The 23,762-nt window shown below is 40.5% G+C and overlaps 1 long non-coding RNA gene across 1 annotated transcript in view; it reads left to right on the top strand.

The window, feature by feature from the left end:
• The window catches only part of LOC125960696 (uncharacterized), a 337,743-nt gene that overhangs the window by 92,619 nt on the left and 221,362 nt on the right, over positions 1-23,762 (top strand). The window contains exon 6 of the long non-coding RNA XR_007470626.1: positions 20,025-20,260. This is a non-coding gene — a long non-coding RNA (uncharacterized LOC125960696). The remainder of the gene's footprint in view (positions 1-20,024; positions 20,261-23,762) is intronic.

Below are 23,762 nucleotides of genomic sequence, written 5' to 3' on the forward strand. Positions count from 1 at the left end.
AAAAAGAAGAAAAATATCTAAGGCTCTACTTATTAATGCCAACTAGACTTTGAAAACTAACTCATCTAATTTGCTTTCTTAACTCTAATTCACTGACCCTTTAAATAGGTGACACTCTTCCATGGTTCGAAAACTGAAAGGAATAAAAACTATTTGGAGATGTTTCCTATCTTTATCCTTGTCTTCCTGCCCCCCATCCCTATTTTTTTTTTTTAAGTAGTAGTTTATTTCTTTCTTTTTTTTTTATAAATGTATTTATTTATTTATTTTTGGCTGTGTTGGGTCTTCATTGCGGTGTGTGGGCCTCTCATTGTGGTGGCTTCTCTTGTTGCAGAGCATGGGCTCTAGGCACGCAGGCTTCAGTAGTTGTGGCTCACGGGCTCTAGAGCACAGGCTCAGTAGTTGTGGCGCACGGGCTTAGTTGCTCCGCGGCATGTGGGATCTTCCCAGACCAGGGCTCGAACCACTGCATTGGCAGGTGGATTCTTAACCACTGTGCCACCAGAGAAGTCCCCCTATTTTTTTTTCATTAAACAATATTGCTCAGCAATCTTCTCATATTGTGCATAAGGAGTTTTCTCATTCTCTTTTATTGCGACAGAGTATTTGTTTGTAAGGATGTACCACAATTAATATAAAGTCTTCTATTGGTATACATTTAGGTTGTTTCCATTATTTTAGTATTATAAACAATTATTCAATGAATAAATTTGTACAAATGTCATTTTGCAAATTGGCAAGTATATTAGTCAAGTAAATTTTCAAAAATAATATTACTGGAAAATTTTCTCTGTGCGTTTATTAATTTGTTAATATTGACAATTGTCATCATAGAGATTTTTGTCTAAATTTTCACTCCTATAGGTATATTTTCAAGTCATTGAATTTTTGCCAGTCTCCTAGATGAAAAATAATATCTGAGTGTAATTTTAATTTGTATCTCTCATAATGAGTGAGGTCAGTATCTATTCATATGTTTAAGAGTAATTTATAGTTCTACTTTTTGAACACACTGTTCATATAATTTGCCCATTTTGGGGGTTGCCTTTTTATTATTGATTTTTAGGAGCTCTTTATATATTAGAAAAATTATTTTTCAATTTAACTTGAAAAATTTTTTTGCCAGTTTGTTAAATGACTGGCTTGCATATGTGTGTGTCTATGTTTCAGAATTTCTTTTAAATGTTGTTGAATTTATCAGCTTCTCTTATGGTCTCTAAATTTTGAGCCATATTTTAAAAGCCTTCCACACTCCAAAGTTGAAAATATTCTTCTGGGCTTCCCTGGTGGCGCAGTGGTTGGGAGTCCGCCTGCCAATGCAGGGGACGCAGGTTCGCGCCCCGGTCCGGGAAGATCCCACATGCCGCGGAGCGGCTGGGCCCGTGAGCCATGGCTGGTGAGCCTGCGTGTCCGGAGCCTGTACTCCGCAACGGGAGAGGCCCGCGTACCGCAAAAAAAAAAAAAAAAAAAAAAATATTCTTCTGCGGTTTAATTTTTCATATTTAAATCTCTGATCCCTTTGGAATTTATCTTGGTGTATAGTGTCAGATATAGATCAATAAATTATCCTCTGACATAATCAGGAAAACTAAGATAAAACCTTCCTATAGTTTGGAATAAAAACTGAATCTATTTACTAAATAATGGCTCAGATTGGTTGTCTACAATGATTACTCAACCAAAAATCCCTTTTACTGCATATAATCTGTATAACTTCCAACTTTTCCAAACTCAAGATTCCAACTTTGAATTAACAAAGAGGAGTAACCCCTCATAAGACAAGCCTAATTAATCATATTATATAATTATTCAGAATATAATGAATGCCTTTAAAGGTCTATAGCACTAAACACAATAAATTACTTAGTTTGAGCTCCACATTCAAATTCCAATAGTCTAATATGACTATTAGACTAAGATCAAGATCACCCAAAAGTGAATACAGAACATTGAATTAGATCTAGAACATCTATATCATATAGTTCAAATGGGGTATAAAGGTCCAAAAAAAGAGCATAATCATTAGATAAAAGGTTCTGATTCTAACTGGGAGGGCTTACTGAAGACATACATTTTGACAGTACTTCTGAGGGAAATGGCTATAGGAGCAAATGGCACAGGGGCACAAAGTGCCCCTGTAGTAGAAAGAGCTTCTTGAAGCTCCTGGACAGATTTTTACTGGAGAGGGCAAAAAACAGGTGTGACTTGTTGACAGAATTTGCCATCACTTTTAAAGGCCTACTTAGGGAAACCAAGTGTGAAAGAGTCCATATGTTCCAAAGATAAGACTATACAACAGAGCTGTTGCTAGAATCCTGTATCTCACCCCAGATAACAGGCACTTGAAGATGACCAGGCCAACGACAACAGATGAAAAAGGGCAAACCTCACTCAGTCTGCAACTCCACACCACCCAGTTCACATCAGGGGGAATGGCTCCTGGTTGGTATGGTCACTAATGACCACAATGAGTGTGAGTTTCATGGATTAGTTAGTAGCCTGTTAGTTGCCCTCAGCATATAAGGAATGATTAATTGGACAAAGCTGTAGTCTTGGAGTAAATTGCTTTTGCAGATGTTCTAAATATCTCAGTAAAATGTTCTGTGTAGATGTTTATATTGAGCATTTCAGGAGTTCTGAAATATGGAGAGAACACTGGACTGCATGTTAAAAGAACCGAGATTTAATTCTGGTTCTGCTATTTAGTTGCCTAGTTGTGTAAACTTGAGCAGATCACTTATCCTTTTTGGTTCTGTGTTCTAAATTATTCAGCTTTGCTCTAGGGATGAATAACTGTACAATCTCAGGGGCTTACAACAACAGAAAATAAAGTTTTTCACATTCTTGACATGTGAGAAGATGGATCACATGCTTGTCTGCTTCCAGTGTCCTCTTCATTCCAGCCTGAAGGAGCTGTCTCCTCCAGGACATGTGAGTCTGTGGCAGAGGGAAAAGAATAGGGAGCTGGCAAACCCACATGATGACTGTTAAAGCTTCTGCTTGGCCACAGCATATGCAAGCAATGTCCCTTCACGTGCCAGTGGCCAAAGCACATGACCAAGCCCAATGTAAGTGGGATAGAGGTATATACTTCTGTACGAGGCATTGCATGTTACATTGCAATGGGTGGAATGAATTAATCTTTTCATATGAAAAGGAAATGAATATTTGGGGACAGAGGTACAATCTATTCCAAGTTCTAATCATAATTTTATCACTGCTTCCTGAATATGCAACACAATACTCTCTCTGATCTTCAGCTATTAAATGGGGGACTTAAATGATCTCCATCATCCTTTCTGTTCTGAAGTTCTATGATTCTGGGAAATAGTCATTTCTATTTGCTGTCAGAATCTGGCTACAAGAAAGGAATGTTGCTTCTGGACTCTGATGACCTAAAGGCAGGGCTCTCCATTCTATCTCTGCTCCTTTGAGTGCCTAGGATATGATGAATGACAGGTATAGCTGGTTACACTTAACTGGATTATCTCATTTCACTAGGTGATAACTGATGGAGTTTGGATTAAAACCCAGAATTGTTGGATTCTCTGAGCTCAAATATTCTTGTCTGTTTAGGTCTGAATCTCCCAAATTCATTTGTCAGTACAATACTTTTAAAAGTATAACATAGTGATGGGATGGCAACTGGAGCTCATGAGAAATAGACTCGGATTAACAGAAATCATAAAAGCGTCTCATGAAAAAATTAATTTCAATTAGAAGCTATCAGCATTTGATTTATATGCAAATATACAATTGATGTTGGGTAACATCAAAAATACATGCTGAAATTATGAGATACCTAACACAGAATGGTAATAATAATAGAAGACAGAGTTTGGCACCAGCTGCTGGGTAGGTATAGCTTGTGTAGCAATGGCAGACCTGACATCACATGATCTTGGCTGTTACAGCATTTCACTTGACTGTTTGACATTCTTGCCGCACTTTTTTTAAAGGGAAATTATCACACACACAAAAAAGGGATACCTATGTGTTTGATATTTCTCTTATACATCTTCTAGAGTAATTTGAGAGGAAATATTGCTAATGCTGAGAAGGTTTTGTTTTGTTTTCTTCTGTGGAACTCCCATTAATATCTCACAGAACGCTAGCGAGGTTTACTTTGCTAAAGGATAAATGGAGGCATGTTAGAAATTTTAAGAGTTTGTTTGAGCAAACATCCATTCACAGTGGGCAGCTCCACACGGGAAGTGGTTTGGAACACTCCACAGACAGAAGCACGTATTATTGGCCATTGTGGATGAGTATGAATAGAAGTGGGTCTCAGTGAATCCTGGCTGTATACCTCCATCTGATGAAAAGAGGTTTTTTTGGGGGGTGATGAAATGAACCATGAGTTAACATTTGCCCTCTCTTTTTGAAGATAAATTATAAGATGACTTTAGAGTTCACAGCTAGTAGCCCTACAACATGTAGGTAGAATCAGAGTTGCAACACATTTATCCATGTTCCTTTATTAGCATTGTTTAGCTTTGAAAAAAGTATATATATATATTAAAATATATAATAATAAAATATATTAAAAATATTTTTTTCTACCAGAAGATATATGCTATAAATGTAGAGAGAATTTTGGATCAATTGTTTTTTTTTTTAATATTTATTTATTTAGGCTGCACCCGGTCTCACATGGGATCTTAGTTGCGGCATGCGGGGTCTTTAGTTGCCGCATGCCTGTGAGATCTAGTTCCCTGACCAGGGATCGAACCTGGTCCCCCTGCATTGGGAGTTCGGAATCTTAGCCACTGGACCACTGGGGAAGTCCCCAGAATTTTAGATCAACTTTTAACTAGAATTACTTATTTCCTTTTATTCAAATCATGGGCTACATACTTGTGAACATTTCACTAAAGAGGGATTAGGATGAAAGATACATCTTCTTTGACATTATTCTAAATGTTGACAGGATTTTAAGCTTCTGACGGGAATTGATCCGTCGGTTGCCTGCAGGCAAGTAGATAACCTCTCAAGATGTTCTCCATTTCTCCTGTATGACTTCTGATGTGCAGAGGTAGGAAATGTTATTTACAGGAGAAATGATTGCGTAGAATGACTTTTAAAAAATAACAGCTTTGTTTGGCTATAATTTAGATACATGAAATTCACATCTTTTAGAGAATACAATTTAATGGTATTGTATTAGTATATTTACAACATTACACAGCCATCATCACTAATTTAAAACATTTTCATCACCTCCAAAAGAAACCCCTTACATGTTAGTAGTCACTCCTCACCCTCCCCCATCTCCATCCCTGGCAACCACTTATCTTACTATCTCTCTGGAATGGGTATGGGCTATACCCATACCGGAATGGGCACTAGATTAATTATATATATATAAACATGTACACATTCTGTCTCTCTCTATATAGACATACACACAAATACACAATACGTGCATACACATACGTACATTTATATGTTATGTACAAAGACTTTGTATGAGAGAAACTCCTTTAGATTGCAAAAATGGAGACACAGGCATTCAGGCATTCATGTGCATTCAGGTGTTAGAGATAGCATCAGATCCCACAGGTTAAGGGCTCAGTCCTACAAGATTCCCCCTCCCTGCTCCCGTCCCAGCACACACACTTCAGACTCCTATGGCAAGTCCAGGTTGTCATCTGTGATTCTGACCCATTGACTATGAAACAGGAGGAAAGGGAGTAGGGCACAACCTTCAGAAGAATGACATAGTCATGGAGGATATGACAAAACCTGGTTAGAACCAATTAGGCTCAGGATGGTGGAAGATTTGACTTCCAGTAAACCTTGAACCTCATTATATGCTCATTGTAATACATTAGTGTATATGCTAAACGACACACCCACGACAGTTCCAAGGCTGACCATAAAAGGCCAAAAATTGGGTGGTGACCCAATTCTTGGGAATCGCCACCCCTTCCCCTGAAATAGTTGGGATAATCCTCCCACTCGTTAGCCTATGAAATTACCCAGCCCATAAAAACTAATCACGCAATATTTCAGGGCTGCTCCCACCTTTTGAACGGACCGCATTCTGTCTATGGAATGTGTATCTCCCAGGGCCTCTTGCCTTCTGATGTGGTCCATGCTCTGTTTATGGAGTGTGTATGTCTCTCAATAAATCTATTTCTTACCTATCACTTTTCCTCTCACTGAATTCCTTCTGCTCTGAGACATAAAGAATTTGAGCTTCAGCAAGTCCTGAGACCGGGTGTGCGATTTCAATTAAAGGACAGTGATTTTGAGTCCCAGTCTATGGGTTCAAGTCCCAGTCTGAGTTCTGGCTGGGTTCGAATCCCATCTGAGGTTATGAGGTTTCAGCTGTAGATGAGAGGTTCCCACAACTCCTTCCTTGGGTTCCATTAATTTGCTAGAGTGGCTCAGAACTCAGAGCAACATTTTACTTACTAGGTCACCTGATTATTATAAAAGGATATAACTCAAGAATAGGCAGATGGAAGAGATGCACAGGGCAAAGTATGTGAGAAGGGATGCAGAGCTTCCATGCTCTCTCTGGATGTACCACCCTCCCAGAATCTCCATGTGTTCACCAACCCAAAACCTCTCTGAACCCCATGCTTTTAGGTTTTTATAGAGGCTTCATTACATAGGTGCAATTGATTAAATCATGGGCCATTGGTGATTGAACTCAGTCTCTAACCCTTTTTTCTTCTCCCCTCCCCAGAGGTCAGGGAGGTGGGACTAAAACTTCCAACCCTCTAATCACATGATTGGTTCCTCCGGCAACCAGCCCCCATCCTTAGGTGCATCTCAAAATTGCCTCATTAACATAAACTCAGCTGTGGTTGAAAGGGGTTTGTTATGAATATCAAGGTCCTCCAATCTCTCTTATCACTTAGGAAATTCCAAGAGTTTTAGGAGCTCTGTGCCAGCAAAGGGGATGAAGACCAAATATATTTATTATAAAAAACAAAATTATAGCCATGGAACCACCCCTCCTCTGGGTTTGACTCTTTATCAAATCACTTAATAGCTTTGCTCAGGTGTTTCCCCATTTTTAAAATAAGGATGATAATAGAACCCGCACCATAGGAATTATGGGAAGGTTAGATCGAAGGACACATGTGGAGAACAGAGAGCAACACCTGACCTGCAGTAAGTGTTATTTAGATGTTAACTATTATTACTGACATTTTAATATATCTCTCCCGACTCAACTATTTGATGATTTTTTGAAAGTAACTGACTATTGGCTCTGTTAGTAGTTTATACAGCAGGGTGACTCAGCTTAAATCAATGAGCCACAATTTCTCTCTACTCCACTGTCTACATTATGAGTTGTACTGCCTTTTCTGTGGTTTTCTCTGGGCTTCCTCATGACTCCACCAACCACCAACTCTTAGCTTTACTAACCTGTAACAGAAAATCTGACAGATTTGACAAATCCTAATAGAACGGAGGTGTCTGTGTTGAGTACAATGTCAACTGTAGTTCTGAACCAGGCTATGGAAGCAGGTCCACACGACACAGAGCCTGGCTACACACACACACACACACACACACACACACACACACACACACAAAGAGCTCTGAGCTTGGTGAAAACTCTGAGGCTTCTGAAAAGAAGGAGGTATAATTTTCAGGCATCTTGCATGGAGTATCCACTACACTGTCCAGAATTTATTTGTTTTTGTTTTAATATCTTTATTGGAGTATAATTGCTTTACAATGTTGTGTTTCTGCTGTACAAGAAAATGAATCAGTTACCCTGATATCCCCCTCCCTCTTGAGCCTCCCTCCCACCCTCCCTATCTCACCCCTCTAGGTGGTCACAAAGCATGGAGCTGATCTCCCTGTGCTATGTGGCTGCTTCCCACTAGCCATCCATTTTACATTTGGTAGTGTATATATGTCAATGCTACTCTCTCACTTCGTCCCAGCTTCCCCTTCCTCCCTGTGTCCTCAAGTTTGTTAGATATTTGCTATATTAAGTGAGAAAAGAAGAATACAAATTTAAACACAAAACTATGGAAGAAAATTAGAAGAAAATATACAAATTAAAAAATACATTTTGATTTAGTCAGTGAGTTAATGCTCTTTTCTTTTTTTTTTTTTGGCTGCATGGCCTATCGAATCTCAGTTACCCAACCAGAGGTTGAACCCAGGCCCTTGACAGTGAAAGCATGGAATCCTAACCAGTAGGCCACCAGGGAACTTCCTATTTTTCCTTTCTAACCTTTAATATAACCAAAGTCTATCTCATGTGCTGATACTACTTCATATAATGTACCTTATAGATAGTGAAGTCTAAATAAAAGTATTCTTTTTTTTTAAAGAATAACTTTGTTTTATTATCATGATTTGTGAAAAAAGCAGGGTAGACAGTTCAAGAAAGGACACAGACAATGCTGTTTTAGGTCCCAGATTTCTTCTTTTTGATGGGTGGTGGGACCTGATGTCCTCCAGAGGCCATTCTGCTGCCACCAGTGCTCTTTCATCCAAAAGATCTGTAAAGAGTAGAGGCTTATATATCTTAGAAATTTTAAAGGCATGAGCTGTGATGTATTCTTTAAAATGTAACCATTTCTCCATTTAAGGAGGTGCACAAGAAAAGTAGAGAGCAGTAGTAACTACTTAGATAATTTAGTTGGGGATTTTATACTTAAGAAAGGGAAAGGCATTTCAGATCAGATTTCTTGTGTTGTCCAGTCCCACTTTTCCTAACTGACACAATTATATAGTCCTCACCATGTTTATTTTCATGATCGTGGAGACCATGTAAAGTCCTTGGTTCACCCTGCTTGTTGTGGACACGCTGACTCTTCAAAACAGAGTTTAAAAAATAATCTCTCTACTTGGAGGAATCTATGACATATGGCTCTCAGTTTGTTTGCCAGCTGTTTTCTATTAACCTTGACTCTGGGAATTTTTTCCCCCAATAATTTATATATCAAGGCAGGATGCAGGTCAGTGGGGAGTTGTACTTTGGACGTGAGGACGTTGAGGCACAGAGCATGAAAAGAGAACTCGATTATTTTAGCAAATTATAGGTAGGTCACTATTTATACTTTGCAGTTCTTTCAATTCTTTCTCACTCTCCCATAGTTTTCCTTCTCTTTCCTCTTTCGCCTTTATCAAACGTTCAGATATACTGTGCTTTGCCCTCATCTGAATAACTTGTGTTTCTGGAATAATTCTAAACCTCTCTGAGCAGCACCACTTTTAAGGTCACAGGATCATGGGAGCAATTATTTAAAAACAGCAGCCTCTTACCTGATGTCTTCAGGATGACTTTTAATTACACTAAATGCCCTACTTTTCCCAATGAGGATATTCTGTAAACCTGCACATGGTTTTCCCCCACTGCCCTTACGGACAAACACTGTGTCCAGCAGGACTGCTGCTGCCTGCCAGCCCAAATCCTTTCTCTGGGACAAAGCCTGCCATTGTGTCCCCCATGCAGCCCCACTGATCTTTCCCAAAGGGCCTTTTAGAACATGTGCACACTTATTTCCATTCCCTGATGTGCTGGATGCAGTAATAGCCAGAGAACCATGGTAACTTGCCTGGACTCAACGCTGTCTAGTGTTCTCTGAAAGCCGTATCTGGCAGCTGGACGCATGCGTGTGTGTGTGTGTGTGTGTGTGTGTGTGTCTAGTTGGGGGAGGGCAATCTCTGGTGCTTTTGTTGGAGGGTGAGGAGGGAATAAAGAGCTTGAAGAAGTGACAAGGTGTCAGTGTCCTCCTGACTCAGCTGTTCAGGAGCCTAATCCCAGCCCACAACTGGATGTCTAAGGGATTGAAGGAGAACATTCCTCCTGGCTAATTTCCAACTGTTTCCACATGCACTTGATAAAGTTCCATGTGATTTTTTTTTTTTTAATGTCGCACCTGCTCTAGCAATCCCAAAGCAACTTTTTTCCCCCTCCATTATACTCTACATCTGTTATTTTGCTGACATGGAAGCTAGCATAACAATTAGATTCATTACTTGCCCAATAAGTTGATTCCAGCTAAGCTTAAAAGACATCAGTGTATTCTTTGAGCATTTACCCAATGAGAGAGCACATTTTAAAATCCTGTCTAAGAAGGATTTTTTTGAGTTAGACCAGTAACATGTCATTCATATAAGCTTGTTTCATTTAAAGGTGATGATGAGATGAAGTTAGAAAGCCTGAATGATGGGTAAGACAATGAGAGGTGGCTGGGAATCATTTTCAATTTCTCTTAAGCAGAAGCAATTTTGGGAAGGTCCTTAAAAAGTCCTAAATTTTCTGCTTTCAGAACAATTTTAACAGATGAAGACCTTGATGGGGTGACAGTTGCACTTTTTTCCCTTCACTTCTTCTTAATAATAAAAATAAAGAAATAGGTTCTTCTCTAGAGCTGAATTTTTTTTTTTTTTTTTTTTTTTGCGGTACGCAGGCCTCTCACCGCTGTGGCCTCTCCCGTTGCGGAGCACAGGCTCCGGACGCGCAGGCTCAGCGGCCATGGCTCACGGGCCCAGCCTCTCCACGGCATGTGGGATCTTCCCGGACCGGGGCACGGACATGCGTCCCCTGCATCGGCAGGTGGACTCTCAACCACTGCGCCACCAGGGAAGCCCTGAATTTATTTTTTAAGAATGAAAAACACATACTTTAGTTGGGGCAGGGATGGGTAATGAAGGAAGGTAATTTGAAAGTAATTTGGTTCAGCCCTAGACACTGTCTTTGTGTGTGACTGTGTGGTGTACAGTAAAGTTTCACCAAACAGAACATCTTCTGAGAGAGAGTAGATAAACTGGCTAAAGGGATGCTATGGCTGGAGGTGCTAAGCCCCCAAAAGAGATGCTGGTAGTAGAGGTGAAGAAAGTTCTCCCAAGTGGGAAACTTAAATTGACAGGATAAACTTAAGTATACCAAAACACAGCCGGGGGCTTCCCTGGTGGCGCAGTGGTTAAGAATCCGCCTGCCAATGCAGGGGATGCGGGTTCGAGCCCTGGTCTGGGAAGATCCCACGTGCCGCGGAGCAACTAAGCCCGTGAGCCATAACTACTGAGCCCATGTGTTGCATCTACTGAAGCCCACGTGCTCCAGAGCCCATGCTCCGCAACAAGAGAAGCCTGTGTGCCGCAATGCAGAGTAGCCCCCGCTCGCTGCAACTGGAGAAAGGCTGCACGCAGCAACGAAGACCCAACACAGCCAAAAATAATAAACAAATAAAAATTAAAAAAACCGCCAGTTTATATAGTTCAGACTCTAACTTAGAAATTATTTCTGTCTAAAAAGTTTGCCTCAAATTTTGTTTAAGAAACATTGATGAAACTTTTTAAATAGAAATATTCTTATACTTAAATCCTATACAACAAATATAATTAAGCACCTATTATGACAAAGAATTGTGCTAGTGGCTGCAGGGAATACAGATGAATAAGACAGAGCCTTCTTGCGGTGCTTCTAGGCTAACGGCAAAAAACAGCGGTAAGAAAATATGAGACCTCATCCCAAACCTCTATTTCAGGGCAAAAGAAGGTAGGTCCCACAATTAACATGTATTTTAAAAGGTATTTGAGCTTTAAAATAAAGAAAATGTACATTTTGAAAAATGGATAGAATTCTAATCCATGAAAGGGTACTCCAGGTCCAGTTAGCAGGACGAGTTAAGACTGGAAATGTCTAGCCATGTTATTTTTTCCAACTAACTCACAGAAGTCTAGTATGTAAATGTAACTTTAACAGTATGATTAGCATATATATATATATGAATATATATAATTTGTATATGTATGAATGCGTTCATATATGTATTAATTGTAATCTGAACCAGATTACTATATATTTATATATATATATACAGTTTGTATATGAAATAATTTATAAGACTATCAATGAGGGGGAGAATATTAAAAGAAATGGTTTGTTTTCCAGGGTTCTGGGAAAACCTCTGGTGTACTTTGCCAATTGTAGGTATGAATGTTTAAAAGTATGAAACATGGGAGTTAGTTACAAAGTATTTATTTTGCATGCATTCTTTGAACAAATATCATCGAGCACCTATGATATAAGCTATGTCTAGGCACTGGAGATACAACAATGCAAAAGCCTCACTCTTCTGAACCTAAAGTTCTCATGGTGAGACGTAATAGACAAACAAATAAGTAAATATATAATATGTCAGATGCTGATAAGATCTATGGAGAAAAATGAATTAAGTAACGGGGGAGGATGGCATTTTACACAGGTGGTCAAAGAAGATATGCCATTCGAACAGAGACTTGAAAGAAGTGAAGAAACCAGCCAGGCAAAGATTTGGAGGAAGGGCATTCCAAGCAACAGGAACAGGAAGTGCAAAGGCCCTGAGGCAGGAGCATGCCTGGGGTGTGACTAACAACTTTGAGACCAGTAAGGCTTGAACAGAGTGGGACAATGGGAGAACATTAGGGGATTGAGAGCTGTAATCTGGGAGTAAGATAGGCCTTTGAAGTCATTATAAGAACTTTTACTTTGACAGGAGTAGAGACATTGGATGCTCTCAAAGTGTGGGGCACCATGATCTGACTTCCATTTATATAGATGCAGGTGACTTGGGCCAAGGTGGCAGTGGCAGAGTTTGGAATATTCTGAAGGAAGAGCCAACAGGATTTGCTAATGAACTACAAGTGGAGAGTGAGAGAAGGGTCAAGAATAACTTGGAGGGTTTTGGTTTAAGCAGCAGGGAGGAAGGAAGAAAGAAGGGAACAGTGGGAAAGTCATAAACCAAAACTGAATCACAATCTCCAAAGCTGGCCCCCACATTTCTCAGACACTCTGTGACAGGTGGCAGTTTTTCCAAGGAGTTGACGGCGGTCAGACTCCGGCATGGCACCGTTCACACAACTGCTGTATGGTATGCGTCCACATGCAGGAAACCCACAGGTCTCAAAGGGCAAAAGCTGAAAAGGCTTCCTGCAAAGCTTTGCTCATAAAGGAGGAGGCCAGATGCGTTTTGAATTTTCAGTCATTTCACACACTGTGGGTTAACAGACCATAAAGTTTTATTTTTATGAACTTTGTTTTCTAGTGGGGGAAGAGAGGGAGATAATGAACAAACAGGCAAGTGAATATATGATATGTCAGATGTTACATGGCCACTTGGGGATTATTTCTCAGCTAGCCCCATATACTCTAGAATAAGAAAACATTTCCTTTCTCAGGACTGAATTAACATCTAGACTAGAGCGGTCCAATAGATAGATAATGCAGCCTACAAGCTTAAGCTACACAGGCATTAAGAAGGAAAAGGAAACGGGTGAAATTAATTTTAATAATATATTTTATTTTACCCAGTATATCCAAAATTTTATTTTTGCATGTGATTAATATAAAGATTATAATATTACATATTCCTTTTCATATTAGATCTTCAAAACCCACTGTGTATTGAATACTTAGAGTATGTATTTTATATTTACTCAGACAAGTGTTCAGTAGCCGTATGTGGGCAGTAGCTACCATTTTGGACAGCATAGATTTAGATTTGGAGTCAATTCTTCCATATTTAAAAATCACAAAGAATGATCCAACTCTTTTTAGATCTGGATAGATTCTCCTCAGGTTATGTGTATACAAAAATATGCATCTACAAAAAGTTTAGATATATTTAGATAGAACTGGACATAGCATTGCATTATTCGTCAAAGTTAAGGTTTAATTGACAATCACTAAAAACCACCAAATGGAAAAAAATACTTTCCCTTCTCTGAGTTTCCCACTTTGGGGAAATATATTTCAATCAGAGGAAGGAGGAAGTCTTATTTCAGGGTCAGTGTGTGTGTGTGTGTGTGTGTGTGTGTGTGTGTGTGTGTGTGTGTGTGTGTGTGTTTGTGTACACATACTCACTGGCACGTTTGTTTATGCATCCCTGTGTTCTCTGGAAGATGAGGGGCCTTGCCGTTTAATGAAAGTCATAATGCCATGGAAGTATCGGTAAAAATCCTGGCCTTAGCGCACAGCAGAGTACAGCTTCCTGACTGCCATCCCAGTGTGGAGAGACCAGAATAATTATCTACAATAAATAAAAGCTATTGAACATTCTTGAAGTAGAAGGATATATTCCTTCTGAAAGAGAATGAGTCTTAAAGCTCTGTACCTATAATCATTAGCTATAAAGAATTATTTGTGACCAAGTTTATATACGTATATATATATTAGTTACGATACTAAACCCTAGATTCAGTGTATATAGTTGTCCACTAGGCATTAAAGGATAGAAACCAAATATATATTCTTGGCACATGGGATATTTAATGCAGTGGAATGGTTAGCCTTAAAAACAGACAAAATTGTAATTATTATTTTGCGAGGGGAATGCTAAAATACAGGATCTAGGAAAGTAGGTGGAGTGGGTAGAGGGAAAAAACCCAAATGTGAGAAGGTAATCAGAGAGGGAAGTGAAAGGACAGGAAAGGCCAATGTACCCTACTTAGCTCTTTTGCCCAGAGATCAACCCAATCCCAGGGCACTCTTCCCCGTAGGCAGTCCCCTAGGCCAACCCTCCTCCCAGCAGAGAGGACAGGGTAAGAGGGAATGCGGGTGAGCTTATTTCTCACACATTCCACCAACTAGAAAGTCACCTGGTTGTGGACATCTTTGTGCAACAAATGTGTCATAGCGAAGCTTATCAGTCTTGTTAACGAGGTAATGGAGCTGCTCAGGGCAGGAGGAAAGCAAACATTTGGGATCTATTCTCTGCCAACTACTTTATACATGACATCTCAATGAACCGTCACTTATTTATTATTTATATTTGTATTCAAATGTTTTAAGTTGCAGAGATGGTAAATGAATATACGCTCATTGTAACAAGAAATTATATATGAACCCAATGTACACATGAGACCGCTGAGATTCAGAGAGGTTATGTGGTAGAGGATGGATTTGAAACTAAGCTGTACCTCCTTATCTTAAGAGTCTCCTGAATGACTTAGCTAAGCTATGGATATTTTAAGGTGGAGTGAAAGTAGGGCGTAGAAGAAGGGCTACTTTTGTAGAACGAGGATAAGGGGCGAAGGGCCGTGAAGATGGGAACACCAGTGCTACTTAGACCATATGCTAATGGCCAGGTCCTTCAGGCTTCCTGCTCCTGGCTTCCTTGTGCGTGTGTCCCGGTAATAATCCTTGCTTGTTTTGTGGATCGAAAGAGGTAATAGAAAGGAGTTTTTACACTGTATAGTATGTTAATACTGCTAATAATAATGGAGAGTGTTCGGCGTTCATAAGGGTGAAAAGTGAAAGTGGAGGCTTTGGACAGCTATTGGGCAATGTGTAATTGATATCAGGGGGAGAGAAAAAACACCCCGCAAAACTGAGAAGGAAGTTGGGAGTTACCAAAGATAAACATCCCATACTTACCTGTGTTGCCCCAGTCCTTGTCATTTATCTTACAATTTTTTTTTTTTTTGGTACGTGGGCCTCTCACTGTTGTGGCCTCTCCCGTTGCGGAGCACAGGCTCCGGATGCGCAGGCTCAGTGGCCATGGCTCACGGGCCCAGCCGCTCCATGACATGTGGGGTCTTCCCGGACCGGGGCACGAACCCGTGTCCCCTGCATCAGCAGGCGGACTTTCAACCCCTGCGCCACCAGGGAAGCCCTAACTTACAATTTGTTCACCAGATTTGTTCTCAATTTGTTCTCAGTTTCTTGATTGAGAGCCAGATGGAACCAGCCCAGAATGTGGTGTTAGGATTCACTGCTAAAAGATCATTAATCAGCCAAGAAGATAAAGGATTTCTGGGAAGACAGTTTAAGCCAGTGGGGTCAGTGGCATGGCCAGTGCAAAAAGAAAACTTCTGTCAAGTTTCAGTCATTTGTTCTTCTTTGAAAGTAAGTTATTTTTGAATTGGGTATCTGTAGATGTAAGGACACGTGTATGTCAAGCTGGAAGAATTTTGAAAACATTGTAATGTACTTGTATATTGGGAGAACCCACGTGGTCAGCTGGAAAGAGACTCGAAAGTAGGAAAGTGGTCTCATCTCAGCTTTACCACTATCCGGCTATTTTTTTAAAAAATTATTTATGCCTCTTTTCTTTGATTTCTAATGATCTGACATCGTTCCAAAATTCTATCCTGTTAGTTCTCTGTTTCTGATGCTGTTTTTAGATGACAGTGAATTGCTAAATATTTATATCTAAGCGTAGAACCCTCTCCTTCCCAACAGATTCCTGAGGAAATCCAAATCTTAGTGGACATATAGTGAGAGAGGTAGAGTTTTAAGGTTTCTTTTCTTTTCTTTCCTTGGCATTTTGCCTGATTTTTTTTGCGCTACGCGGGCCTCTCACAGTTGTGGCCTCTTCCGTTGCGGAGCACAGGCTCCGGACGCGCAGGCCCAGCGGCCATGGCTCACGGGCCCAGCCGCTCCGCGGCATGTGGGATCTTCCCGGACCGGGGCACGAACCTGCGTCCCCTGCATCGGCAGGCGGACTGTCAACCACTGCGCCACCCGGGAAGCCCTTGCCTGATTTTTAAACTTCACTCTGATTTCTTTAAAGCTGTGTTTATTGTTCTTGCTGGCATGGAACACTTATCGTGAGCCCTGTCATTATTTCATGGGAAAAAAAAAAATTAAGCACCTGGATGCCTTCTAGAACTTCTCTGATGAGACTCTAATAAATTTTACCCCGTTTTCCAAGCTGACAGCAGTGCTCTTCAAGGCTCCAAGCCTTTGTCTGTGCTGTCCTGTTTCCTGCTTAGTATCTATAACCCTCTCCATCCTTGAAAACCAATCTCAAATATCACTTCCTCTGTAAAGCCTGCCAGAGAACTTCCACTTTTGCATTCATCACATTGCACCGTAATTGTTTGTTTACACATCTGTTTCCTCAACTAGACTCAGAGCTCCCTGAGGTCGGAAATCTCTGTCTTGTTCAACTTTGCAGCTTCCTGTTGGCTGCAGGGAAGTCCAGAGCCAGAAAGGTGGCCCACCCTTAGCAAGTATGTGACCCTTCAGGGAAGTTTTCCTGCCTCCAAGTTTGCCCCTTCTTCTTCTTCCCTTGGCCTTATCTATCTTATGTACTTCTAATTCCTGTTATCTGGCAGCATTGTTTATATCTTAGTAAATCATCTGAAAAAAATTTTAAACTTGGAGGGTTTAATAAGGAAAATATTCATCTGCGTATTCCTAGGGCTTAACATACAACTGGTACCCGGCCAGTACTAAGATACTCAATAAATGTATGTTTAATACACAACAAAATAACAGCAATATTTGAATGTTACTGTGGACTAGGCAGTTTATATGTATTCACTCATTTAATTTTTCCAACCTAGAAGCAGAAACTGTTTTTATCCTCATTGTACATGTAAGAAAACTGAGGCTCAGAAAGTTTAAGTAATTAGTACAGGTTACACATTTTGAAAGCGGCAGGGTCAGTATTCAAACAAAGATGATATAACAGGAAGAAGCTAATTCATTTCTCAGTTGAATCATCGCCAGGATTTCATAAATGAAAATTATGCATATTAATTGAATACGTAAGGACCACGGATGAGGTAAAATTTTGGGTTCACATACGAAGCATGTGTGGTGGGTTTTCCCTTTAATTTACAAGCCTATGTTTTATGGGAGTTGGGAAAATATCACCCAAGGGCTGCTATGCTCCTCGTATCTCAGGGAATATCGACAACAAGAGGCACAGAACTGAGCCACAGGAGTCTGTCTCCATAACACGTGTGCCCAAAGCAGCCTCTGAACCCCTTGAATGATGCAAAAAAAGTGTGGAATCAGCAGCAAACTGCCTAATCCTCATTTTAACCTGGGCCGTGCAACATAAAACATGTACCTTCAGTGATTTCTTAACTGACTGACTGAGTCATTCCAGGGATCCTGAGTTCCAGGGCAAGTGGGCCTTGCTGTGGAGAAAAGGCAGTAAGAGGAAAATCTCTTCCCCTTTCCTGCCCTCTGGGTCAACCTCCTTATTTCTCCAGCCTCATTACACGTTCTTCCACTTTGAAGTCCCCACTACTGTTTCAAGTCAATATCACTAGACTAGCTCTGTGCCTCAGCTCCCTCCTCTGCAAGATGAAGACAGTAATAGTCACTACCTCCCAAGGGAGGAGTAGGGAGGCACAGGGTGCAGTGAGATCTGTGTAGGGGCTGGAGGGGCGCCAAAGGAAGGAAGGGTGAGGTGGAAACACTAGTAGGGAAGCTCAAAAGATAAATGTGAGTAAAACAGAGGATGGATGGGGGACTGGTGGGAGAGATTTGGGCTATTTCAAGTAAGGGTTCTGACTTACAAGAAACCAGAGGAGGGTGGGCTGATTCCAAAGCCTGTGCTCTTTCTCAAGCAGCAGATGGAGAATGTGGCTCCTGTTCTCCTGATGCAAGTGAGACCACCACGGGAGTTGCTGGGAGAAAGAAAAGCTGACTATAATGCCAATTCTCAGCTAACAACCAGATTGTCACCCCTACTGCCTAGACATTCTCAATCTGCCATTGGTACAATGACATCATTATATAAGACTACACACATTTGAGTCACTCCTTGTATGTTTTTCTATGATGATCATGGATTCTGATCTGTGCATTTGTATATCTAATATTGTATTCAGAAGAGGGATGAATCTTCTACCCAGTACCGTAGATTAAAAAAAAGCAGAATGATCCTGAGTCACCCTTAGGTGGGGCAATGTTGGCTAATTTGTCACTATGCTGATGAGACATTCCCTGATGTAAAACTGTAGTCATAGACCTAGGAAGGACCTTGAAGGTCATATAATCTCTTTCTTGGCTTCTCAACCATAACAGACAGATAAGGAAATTAAAGCCCAGGCAGTGATTTGAGGACTTGAGTAACTGGGTGTTTCCATTTCCAGCTCTGTTGGCCATTAGTTGACCAGCTGACCATAGATGAATCTCTTAACCTTTAAAACACTAAAGCGGTACTTTCTGAGTGCAATGCATTTAAAAATCTTTTAATCTTCCATCCCTGCTTTGTAAACAGTGAAGGACATGGACACATGCTCTAGAAATGGCTTTGCTGTTTCTCCAGTGAGACAAATTTTCCAAAATACCATCTTCAGGTCGAGCAGACTGAGTTTGAAGGCAAGGCCAACTACATCATTCACCTCAGTGGCATCCACCTGGAATGGAGGATTTTAACTCCAGGGGAAAGATAGATGGTGACAGCCTCTGGCGCACACACACAGTGTACTGTGGTTATATCTGAGATGGATGGAAAAGCCCATCTGATCAAATTTACCTTGGATATATACAGCCCCCAGACAGTCATCCATTTTAGGTAACGAGCTAAACTTTTCAAAGAGAAGCGTCTCTGGGAAAGTTAACTCACTGTAGTTAACTTTCCCAGAGATGCTTCTTTTTGATAACCCCTCACACCTTCCTGTGACTTTGTTGGATGCAGATAAGAAGAACAATCTTATGTGTGACTGAGGAAAGGGCAAGCTGCAGTGGGGAGTTGATGCAAAGGCTCTGTCCTCCCCAAGGGCATCCCAAGGAATAACCTGATTATTTCAGGGAAGAGAAAGCAAGATTAAGGGAAAAAAGGAGATTGGAGAAGAATAATGGCCAAAGAGCTATTTTGCTATTTCCTAATGATAAAAATAGGATTACTGAGTTAGATAGGAAGAAACACCTTATAATTACATATTTATTTTTAGTTTTTTCTCCTACTTCTCTTCCCCCTCTTTCTTCTTCTTAGGAGACCTAAGTTACCATTTTCTAAGGAAAATCTCTGAGTCCCAAGTGACCAAAAGCTTTGCTTTGGCTGAAAACATGCATAGAGGAAGTTAGTTATGAGTTCTAGCTTCTGAGGACAAAGACATTTGTTGGGGCCTCTTTCATGCAAAAATGATTGAAATTTTTTCCCCCTATTTTGAATAGATTTAAAAAAGAGCTTTATTGAGATATAATTCACATATCATACAATGCACCCATTTAAAGGATATTGGGTTTTGGCCTATTACATTATTTTTTTTAATTGTAGCAAGATATATACATGTATGACATAAAAGTTGCCATTTTAACCATTTTTAAGTGAATATGGAATGCAGACTTTTTAAATCATCTTTTACAGGGGAATTCTGTGACTTATCTCTTGCTTATAAATATGAATCTGAAAAGAAAAAAATATTGAAATATAGAAGACCAGTTGAAAAGACCTGCTAACATGGACTCTTCTGTAAACGAACAGCAAGTTATTAACTGTTCTTAGGAGACCCCATCTGTGGCTCCCAGAGGCCTTGTAGATCCCAGACTCCCCCCAGCACCATCTGCCCAGAAATACTGCTCCAGGGTCATTATCACAAAAAGGTAAGTGTTCAGAAGGCGAGGGTTTCTCACATCTTCCCAGCAACTCTGGCTTGTTAGAATGTAGAGAAAGCTCTCCAGGTGATTCTGATGCGTGGACCTGGCTAAGAGCTGCTCTGTCATGTGGTTCTGTTACTCAGATTGTTGACTGCCATTATCTGAGGCTTCCTTGGTTCAAGATTTCACAGTAGCATCATTTTCATGTTTTGTCCATGTTTTTGGTTGAAAATAATAGTAGCTAACAATTCCTGAGCACTTCCCAGGTGCTGTCTTAAGTGCTTCACATACATCATCTCTTGTGATTCCCACAACAAATCTGAGAGGAAGAGGCCCTTATTATCTCCTTTACACAGACAAGGAAATTGAGGTTTGGAAATATCTAGTAACTTTCTGGCCTAAAGTCAGGTCATATAGCTGGTAAGTGGCAGAGCCAGGACTCCAACCCAGGCCCCAGCCCTGGTGAATAGAGACGCTAGGCCAGGAGGACAGATCACAGTAAGGTCCTTGAGTTGTTCCACGTAAGCCCCTGCTGTGGAAAGGTCTCCAACATCAAGAGCTGAATCAGGAAAGCTCTGAGCCAGGCCAGCCCTGAAATGATATTCCTACCCTCCAGGGGCTTTCAGTCCAGGGCGAGAGAGTACAAGGTAGGCTCTAATAAGGTCTATAATAAAGCTACCAATAAAGTAAGTTGGGGAAACTTTTACAATTTAAATTTCTTAATAGCTGGATGCATTTTTGTCCTAGATACAATGATATGCAATTGAAACGGACCAGGGTGAAAAGATACACACTATGCAAATCATTTTTTAAAGCTTCTTTTGTATTTTCTGATACTTCGTACTATAGTAGCTGCTGAGCTAAGAGGCCTCCAAGGTCCTGCACTAGCTTTGAGAAAACGATGCTTGCTTCACACCCAGAGCAAACATGCTGGTCCTTCCAGTGCTCTTGTAATTAGTCTGTTTACTCGGAACACTTGAGCCGAGTTTACAGGGCCACTAACTAAAGCCTCCATCACTTAAGGGCTGTGTACCTCTCCAGGAGAGATGTCAATTACTGCTTTGCAAATTCTATCAACTTCTTGGCAAAATGGCAGTCAGCTGTCAATGTGAACACAAGGTGAATCATGTAACTCAAGAAAGGTAGAGGAATTTGCAAAAGCAAACTTCCAAAGAGCTAGACATGCCTGCGAGCATTACAGCCTTTGGTTCCTTCATCTTTCACATCAGCCAAGTACATTATGCTCAAAAAAGATATTAATCCTTTTTAGGTCCCTGACCTGTGTATGCCTGTCTAACTTTTCTCTTTTTGACATTGTTTGCCTCTATCTTTAAAAAGTGCTGAAGCATAAATGCTATTCTAAACTGTGTTACTTGTGAAAATACTTTTAAAATTATTTTTGCAGCCAAAAGTAAAGTAAAATAAATTTTTGCTTGTGTTACTTAAGTATGGATTTAGAAGCCAGGGGTGAAAAAGAAATAATCCAGGATAGGTATTATGTGTTAACATAAAATGGTTAGGTTAGCAGAACATCAACATCTGTGTTTTTCAAAGTGTGGGCCTCACACCACCTGCTTCAAAATCTCTTTTAAAAAACAAACAAACAAACTCCACCCAGGACTACCTGAACTCAACTCTCTGGGATAACTATCTGCGTTTTTAATCAGATTCCCATGATTCAGTAGTGTATTGTGGATTTTTCTCTTCTTTTCTGATTATAAATGACATGCTGGAACATTCACAGTTCTGGCCGGTCACGTTTTTCCCAGTGACTGTGCTTGCTGCCACAGTGAGGGTTCCTAACTTTTTGTCATGGACTCCACTGGGAGTCTGATAAGTCTATGACTCCTTTCTTAGGATACCATTTATACATGCATAAATAAAACACATAGGATTACCAAAAATCAATTATACTGAAACGCAGTTATCAAAGGAAAAATGTAATATCTGCCTTTTTAAATGAATATATAAAATGATAATACTGAATGGTAGATGTAATAACTACCAACATTTCAAAGCTGTGATGAGCATAAATGAAAATTTGATAGCCTTAACAATTGATGTATCTGTGATTGTATTAATGAATTCTATTTCTATTACTGGTATTGCTAATACCACTGCTTTATTGCCTACATTCAAAATAGAAGGAAATGCTAAAGATTAGTTAGAGGTTAGCAAAAATAAAGATGTGATTTTTTTTTTCCTCATCAGGGAGTTCATGAACTTAAGATTAAGATTCCCCTTGTCAAAAGAGGTAGATGGTAGTCATGTAAAAACTTCTGTTGCTTCCCAGTTCAAATATGTCACTACTAAGAAATTTCTTCCTAATAAATTAGAGAAAAAGACTATATTAAATATAGCACATGGCAGGGCAGCAGACACACAAAGATGCTACTCTTGTTTGCCCTAGAGCAGTGTGGGATGCCTGACCTCTTACTTGCCCACCTTACAGACTGATTGTGTGAAGTTGCAGACAGGTGTTGGATGTGAGATTTGGTCACCCCTCCGGGCAGCTTTCCCTCCTGGACCGTTCATTCTCCAGATCCCTGGAACAAGCTTCCTCCATGGCTTCCCACACTGAGTTGGAGAGGGTGAAAAAAGACTGCTTACATTATGCTGGTGGAAGATTAGTCCTGGGCCCTGGAGTTGTGAGTCTGAAGTTGGAGTGTGAAAATAAACCATGGGTACATTTATCTTAAAACCTTCCCCCACAGCTCCATCGTTTCACGATTTACCCCAAAGGGCCATTGCTGTGGGTGCTTCACCTCACGAAGGGGAATGAAGTGCTGAGAGCTCAAAGGATCCATCTTCTGGGTGGACACTTGGGTCTGTCCCCACTCGGCTCCCATCATGGTGTGGAGTTGCTGAGTGAGTGTAGGTCCTTCAGTGTGACCGCTACTGATTAAAGTGACCCTTCAATGACCTCGTGATGGTCCGGTCACTCACCTGGGGCGGTGAGGCACACTGAATTCGGTGTCAGGAAACAGGGTTCCAGTCCTGGAACTGATACTGACAGACTGTGTGACAAGAGCAGCTCCTTTTCTATCTCTCTGCCAAGGGTTCCTCAGCTAGAGTCAAGAGAGTTGTATTAGGTGACCTTTGTATTTAGTGATTGTATTGGTCTTCTAGGGCTGCTGTAACAATGAATCACAGACTGGGCAGCTTAACCAATGGAAATATCAATATATTGTCTCAGTTCTGGAGGCTGTATGTCTGAATCAAGGTGTTGGCACAGTTGGTTCCCTCTAAGGGCTGCGAGGGAAAGGATTTCTTCCAGGCCTCTGCCTGTGGCTTGTGGATGGCCATCTTCTCCCTGTCTCTTCATGTCATCTTCCCTCTGTGTGTGTCTCTGTGTTCAAATTTCCCCTTTTTATGAAGATACCAGTCCTGCTGGGTTAGGGCTCACACTAGTGACCTCACTTTATCTTAATTACCTCTGTAAAAACCCTCTGTCTTTATAATGTCCCATTCTAAAGTACTGGGGGTTAGGACTTCAACCTGTGAATTT

The sequence above is a fragment of the Orcinus orca genome, chromosome 12 (assembly GCF_937001465.1).
Source record: "Orcinus orca chromosome 12, mOrcOrc1.1, whole genome shotgun sequence".
Classification (NCBI taxonomy): domain Eukaryota; kingdom Metazoa; phylum Chordata; class Mammalia; order Artiodactyla; family Delphinidae; genus Orcinus; species Orcinus orca.